The sequence below is a fragment of the Scyliorhinus torazame genome, chromosome 9 (genome assembly GCF_047496885.1).
Source record: "Scyliorhinus torazame isolate Kashiwa2021f chromosome 9, sScyTor2.1, whole genome shotgun sequence".
Lineage (NCBI taxonomy): Eukaryota > Metazoa > Chordata > Chondrichthyes > Carcharhiniformes > Scyliorhinidae > Scyliorhinus > Scyliorhinus torazame.
Genome location: NC_092715.1, coordinates 123,727,149 through 123,734,171, shown reverse-complemented (window position 1 = coordinate 123,734,171; position 7,023 = coordinate 123,727,149).

Here is a 7,023-nt window from a genome sequence, read left to right as displayed (position 1 = left end):
ATAATGTAGCGGCCATCTACATACTAATGAGCGATCCCCGGGAACAATCGAAACATTTGGAATAAACAAAGCCAAGCCAGACTCCCCGGCGCCAGCAGGAGCCAACACAAAAGAGGCTAACGGATACCTCAAGACCACCCATCGATCAGGGAACCGCTCCAGTATTGGAGAAATCGAACCAAGCGATTGGAACGAAGTCCAATCACTTGGAACCAGGTACAGGGTCCGCCCCGAAAGGTGGCAAGCCCCTGGGGACTATAAAGTTAAGGCCCCAAGTTCAAATCGTTCTTCTTGACCGGGTCACTCAGCAACGCGAACCAACCCTTGACAGTGACCGGTGCAGCTGCCGCCGATATCCAGTAAGTCTTAAGTCAACACTCGCTACGAGATAGGCGCTCCTAGCTACCAATCTGTACCAACTTCGAATCACGCAGACTCAGAACCCGAACGAAAGGCCATTTGTTCCCCTGACCTGGTGGGCCAGTCCGAAGCTAAGTATAAGCCTGTTAGTTATAGAAGTAGCTTAGAAGTAGAATTTATGCATGAGTAGCGATTACTGTGCATAATAAATGTGCTTTGATTTGAATCTTACTAATCGGTGTATTGAGTTATTGATCATTACTTGAACTTGAACCTCGTGGCAGTATCATAAAGATACCTAGCGACTCGAGAGCAAAGGTTATAAAACAGAGCCAATTGAACCAACCAAAAGTTAGCAACAGTACGAGAGGACATGAAGGGGCATGGAGATTGGGTTGGGTGGGTGAGGTTTAGGGGCATTAGAATGATGTTGGAAGCTGGTCTGCTGTCTCCAAGGAGTGAGGCATGCCACCTAATTGGCATAAATCCATTTTCACGCTGCTTCTGCAATGCACCGTGGCTCATAAAACCTGGCCCCTCCCCACCCATGTCTTTCAGAGACAAGAGTATGATGGGATTGAGGCTTGGATTCAGAAGTCAAGAGTGGTCTGAACACATATTTCTCGAACCCGAGACAACAATCCAGGCCATAGAACTACAATTTGTTACAGAAGTCTTCAAGTAAATGGCTCTCCATCGAAAGCTAATGAGTTCCCTGTGGTAGAAAGTATGGTGATATGCCTGTGAGTAATATTGTATATAGTTAGCAATGCGACCTTCCATCAGCTGGTGGCGTCAGTCATCGGACATGTGATATCCGACTCTCGCCAGTTGGTAGTAAGGCGTACAACAGGACAGTCGCACATGGGGTAGTTCCAGCAGAGTTCACAAAACTCAAATAGTAATTTAGTCTGTATTGTCTTCTGTGTGTTATCTTTCCACGTGTTGATCAATAAGTCATCATTCTAGTTAAGGCACCAGCAGTTCTATGTGCATCATTGCAACGGCAAGGTCATAGAGCACAACAGGAAGAATCAAAGAGGCAGCTACTGAGGAGCCATCAGGGAAATGTAGGCCATCAACTGATTTATGTTCTACCTGCATTTCCATAAAAACTATTACTTACACCTCAGCACGCTACAATCAAAATGATAATTATTCATTGAACAATACTCAGTCTGATATTTGCTTTTCCCATAGTGCTTTTAAAAATACTAAAAACCTGGCAAATTTATTGTAATGCACTTGAGAAATTGAAGTTTTGACTTCAGTGCAGGATCTGACTCATGGATCCTTTCAAAGTGGAATACCTTGGGTTATAATAACACAAAATATAACAATATGAAGTCTCATATTTGTTTTATAGCAAAACAACATGAATCAAGTCAATAAAAGTTGGAGTATATGGCAAGCCACCAATTTATAAAGGAAATTTAAGAATAACGTGACAAGAAGCATAACTGAAGACAGGGTGGATTCAGTAATAAATTAGAGCCAAATCAGGGATTTAAAGGATTCTACGATTCTTTACTCCTTTTCCAACATTCTATTTTTACATCAAGTGAGTGGACAAGCCTATTACACAATTTGGATCATTAATGTGGCTGACAAGGCCCAAGCTTGTATATGAAGCTGTGTCCACCATGTTGAAAGCTGGTGCAGATCATAGCAGTTATTTTGAGCTTTCAAGTAATTCTAAAAGCAATTATCTGGAATCCGGGTAAAAGAAAATATGCTCATATATTCAGGGTTTGATATCCATGGCTTGATTTCACACCGCCCTAATATTGGCCTCTTACACATCTTTGATTTGCTTCACTCCCAAATTGGTAGAGGCATGTGCTTTCAGTCTTTTTGCCACAAGCTCTAGAATTTCCTCTCTAATCCATCTTACCTCTCTCTCCTCCTTTAAGGCACTCCTTAAAATCTACTTAGACCAAGCATTTGGTCTTCTGTTCTTATATCTCCTTTGGAGGCTCTGTGTCAAATTGTGTTTGATAGCACCCCCTCTAAGCATCTTGGGACATTTTACTATGTCAAAGGTGCTGTGTAAATTCAACTTAATGTTGTAGATACCTAGCAGAATTTGCTAAGAGAACACAATTGCTCGACCAATTTTGCACCTCCATTCAGGGACAATGAGCATTCAATAGGATCCTGATGAAAGTCCTGAAACATTGGCCGGAATTCTCTGGACGTTAGCTGGTGGCAGGATTCTCTGGTCCAGCCAGCAGCACACCCCCACCCACGGGTTTCCGGGTGGCGTGGGGTGCTTCAATGGGAATTCCCATTGACATCGGCGGGAACAGAGAATCCTGCCACCAGCAAACAGCACGCTGCCTCCCATTGCCAAGACACATGCTGCGGGGTGTGTGGGCGGTGTGGGTGTGTGTGTGTGTGGGGGGGGGGGGGGGAGAGAATCCCACCCATTATTTCTGTTTCTCTCTCCGCAGGTGATTTTAGTATTTTCGGCATTTCTTGTGTTTCTTTTTTTCAGATTTCCAGTATCTGTACTATTTTGCTTTTGTTTCAACAAGTGGATGTTCGGAAAGTAGGGTTGCCACCTGTGATAAAGTATGTTCCTGGAGGTTTCATCACGTGACATGCCCCTTCCTCCAGCCATTAGCCAGCCAACACCATCCTTGAGATGCATGATATTCCAGTGCCACATGGAATGCAAAGACTCAGTGCCCAATTCGATGTTGCATGGCTATTAGCCAAACAGCCTCTTCCCCCCACATTTTTAGACGTGATGAAGAAAAAATGTTCAAAGTAAATACCAAAAACAATCTTTTTAATGTTCCAATGATTTTTCTCACTGCTGCACACAGCAGTGTCCTGGAGATTGATCTTCAATTTCTGGAATATCCTAGCCCAGGCCGATCCTGGAGGGCTGGCAGCCATACCAGGACAAAGGATCATCTGGACTCAAAACGTTAGCTATTTTCTCTCCCTAGATGCTGCCAGACCTGCTGAGATTTTCCAGCATTTTCTCTTTTGATTCTAGGAAAATTGTGCTGTTCATTAAAAGTGCCTATGACTTGCTTTCTACTGAGTCAAAACCTGTACTTGCCAGTTTGACAATCATCTAGTAACTATCCTTCTTGGAGGTGCAGAGAGTGGAGGAATGAAGACTGGCAGGCGTTCTGAGGGTGAGGTGGCTTCAAGATGATGTACAATGTAATGTGTTATGATCCCCTTGGGGGCAAGGACTATGCTCTATACGATCCCCCCCCTTCACCTCAGAGTATTAACTCCCCCCGGTAATTGGGGGCAGCGTTTCCCCTTAACAAGGGGGAACCTCTCAGTATAAAAACCCCGATCTGGGTACAGGTCAAGGAGGATGGCTCTTTGGGAAGAGGAGTAGTAACTTTTGTGATTTTGTCTACCATAATAAACCTTTGTTCATTCCTATCCTACCATGCGTTCCTGCGTCATTTCCGTTGGATTCTACACTGGCGACACGGGAGCCCAGGGTGAAGCTACCACAGCCATTGTGCATTGTACCACCAACCCACTCTGTCCAGCCCAGAGAGGCTTCCACTCTGAACAGTGAGATGCAACACATCAGGAAATTTGAACAGTTAGATGGTGATCCGGATGACTGGATCCAGTACGTCCAGGGGCTAGTTTAGCACACTGGGCTAAATCGCTGGCTTTGAAAGCAAACCAAGGCAGGCCAGCAGCACGGTTCAATTCCCGTACCAGCCTCCCCGAACAGGCGCCGGAATGTGGCGACTAGGGCTTTTCACAGTAACTTCATTTGAAGCCTACTTGTGACAATAAGCGATTTTCATTTTCATTTCATTTCGAGGGGATACAGTATTTTTTTCGGTCTAAGGCAATTGTTGTGGATGAGCAACAAACCGATATCCTACTGACCGCAGTTGGGGGACCCAACAATGCGCTCATCAGAAGCCTCACTCACTCGGACTCGCCGGTCTCCACGTCTGTTGCGGTGTTGGTGTCCCTGGTTGAGGCACACCTTAACCCACAGCCCCGATAATGGTCCGTCGGTTCCGTTTTCACACAGCCTCGCAGGCCCAAAGAGAATCCAATGGGGACATGTTGGCATGCTTGCCGCTTCATGGGAGTTTGGGGCCACACTGTCCGAACCGCTTCGGGACCGTTTTATCTGTAGACTCCGAGACATCAACACACAGAGGAAACTCCTCACGGGGGCCCACTTAACCCTCCAACGGGCAGTAGGCATTGCCATTTCCTGGGAGTGCGCAGGATCCAAGAGTTGCAGTGCCTGGCGGTCCTGAACCTTGGTTGCCGAAACGATCGGCGAAAGGCCACATCCAGGCCTGAAATGCGCGAGCTTCCACAAAGCAGGACCGACCGCAGGACACAAGACCGTTGCTATGAGGCACCTGGAAGACTCCTCTGAACTGGATCACCAAGATGGCGGCTGCGACCAGGGCCGGGATGCCAGATAAGCCCGTGAAGTGCCGTTCCATGCCAACCCCTCAGGTGGTACCGCGCCCCCCCCCCCCCCCCCCCCACCCCACAGACCTACCATATTTTGTTGACGACCAGGAGGACGCAAACCAGCAAATGCATTGCGTTACAGCATCCAGGGTCATGCCCACCCGTATTGTATTGCAGGTGAATGGACACCCTATTGACATGGAGCTTGACACTGCAGTGGCAGTCTCACTGAACGGTCGACAGATATTCGCCATGATCCGGGTTTGGCTCCAGACCTTGGACCTTCAGGACAAAGCTGCCTGCTTGGTTGCATGCACTGGAGAGCCTTTGGCCATTGAGAGGGCACCACGATGGTGACCGTGGCATATGGGGACCAATAGCATGTTTGCTGTTGGTGGGAGTACGCAGTGGAGGACCCAGCTTACAGGCACCCAGTGGAAGACAAATTGCGGACGATCTGGCAGGCTCCCAGCCCTCAAGGTCCGACCGAGTTCCACTCTTTCTTAGGGCTTATAAATTACTATAGGAAATTCATCCCCAACTTAGCCATGGTGCTTAGCCCAGTCCACCAATAGTTGAAGAAAAGACAGGAGTGGGAGTGGGAATGACCCCCCCCCCCCCCGCCCCCTCCACAGCAGAAGGTATTCCAAGAGGTCAAGCTGTGGTTATCATCCGAGAACCTGCTGACACACTTTGACCCAGAAAAAACACTTCTCCTTGCATGCGACACTTCCCCTTATGGCATGGGGGTCCTTCTCGCACACCGATGCCCAATGGGTCGGAGCACCTGATAGCTTCCACATCCCGCGCACTCACCGACACGGAGCGGAACCATGCCCAAATCGAAAAGGAGGACCTGGCTGTCGTGTTTGGCATGAGTAAGTTCCACCAGTATGTCTATGGCCAAGCATTCACGGTCTATACAGACCACAAGTCTCTGCTGGGGCTGTTCAAAGAGGATCGAGTGATTCCCCGGATTGCGTCCGCTAGGGTCCAGCAGTGGGCATTACTCCTAGCAGAGTACGAGTATATGCTGGAAATCTGCCCAGGCACGCAGATCCCACATGCTGACGCATTGAACTGCCTGCCCCTCTCCACGAGGCCGCCAGTATCCACCTCTGCCACAGAGGTAATAGTGGCCTTCCACTTCATGGACTCTTTGCCGCTCACATCAAAGGGTGAACCCAGGTGGACCCGCAGTTATCCAAGGTCCAGCACATTGTCCAGTACAGGGTTCAACACAGAGCCCTGCCCGACTATCTGTGGGCTACACGACGAAGCTCCCGGAGCTGAGAGGGGAGGGCAGCATTTTGTTGTGGGGGACAAAGGTGGTTGCCCCGGAATGCGGTCATGCGCCTTTACTACAAGACCTCCACAATGGACACCCAGGGGTAACCAAGGTGAAGATGCTTGCCTGCAGCTACATTTGTTGGCCCCGACAGACTCGGACATCGAGAAGGTGGCCCAGCGCTGCTGCCCTTGCCAGGAGAACCAGAAGACCCCACCTGCTGCTCCGATGCACATTGCGTGTTGCGATATGTTGTGTTGCCCTATTATGTATTTTCTTTTATTCCCTTTTCTTCTCATGTACTTAATGATCTGTTGAGCTGCTCGCAGAAAAATACTTTTCACTGTACCTCGGTACACGTGTCAATAAACAAACCACTCCAATCCAATCCTTGGGAGCGGCTTGGAAAACATTGGTCCCGCGTCCACATAGACTTCGCTGGCCAATTCCAGGAGCGACATTGATCATCATGGTGGACGCCCACTCAAAGTGGCCCGAGTCCACTAGGTGCAGATCATGGTCAAAAAGACAACCGTGGATAGACTGAGGCACACGTTCAGTACCCATGGAATGACCAAAATGTTGCTGTATTTTCTTTTATTCCCTTTTCTTCTCATGTACTTAATGATCTGTTGAGCTGCTCGCAGAAAAATACTTTTCACTGTACCTCGGTACACGTGACAATAAACAAATCCAATTCAATCCAAATGGGCAATTAGGGATTGGTTAAAAAAAAGTGACACAAATGAATAAAAAACAATGATGATCCATATGGGGCAGTCAAAGGCAGTGTACATTCCATGTTGCGTAAGGAGTAACTCCCCATTCGTATGTGGGTTTCTCAGCAGCTGGCAGGTCCTGAAAAGCATGATGGCGAGTTTCTTTGTGCATCATGAATCCAGCTCACAAAACTAAGTCATCCAACAGTCCATTCTTGAGCT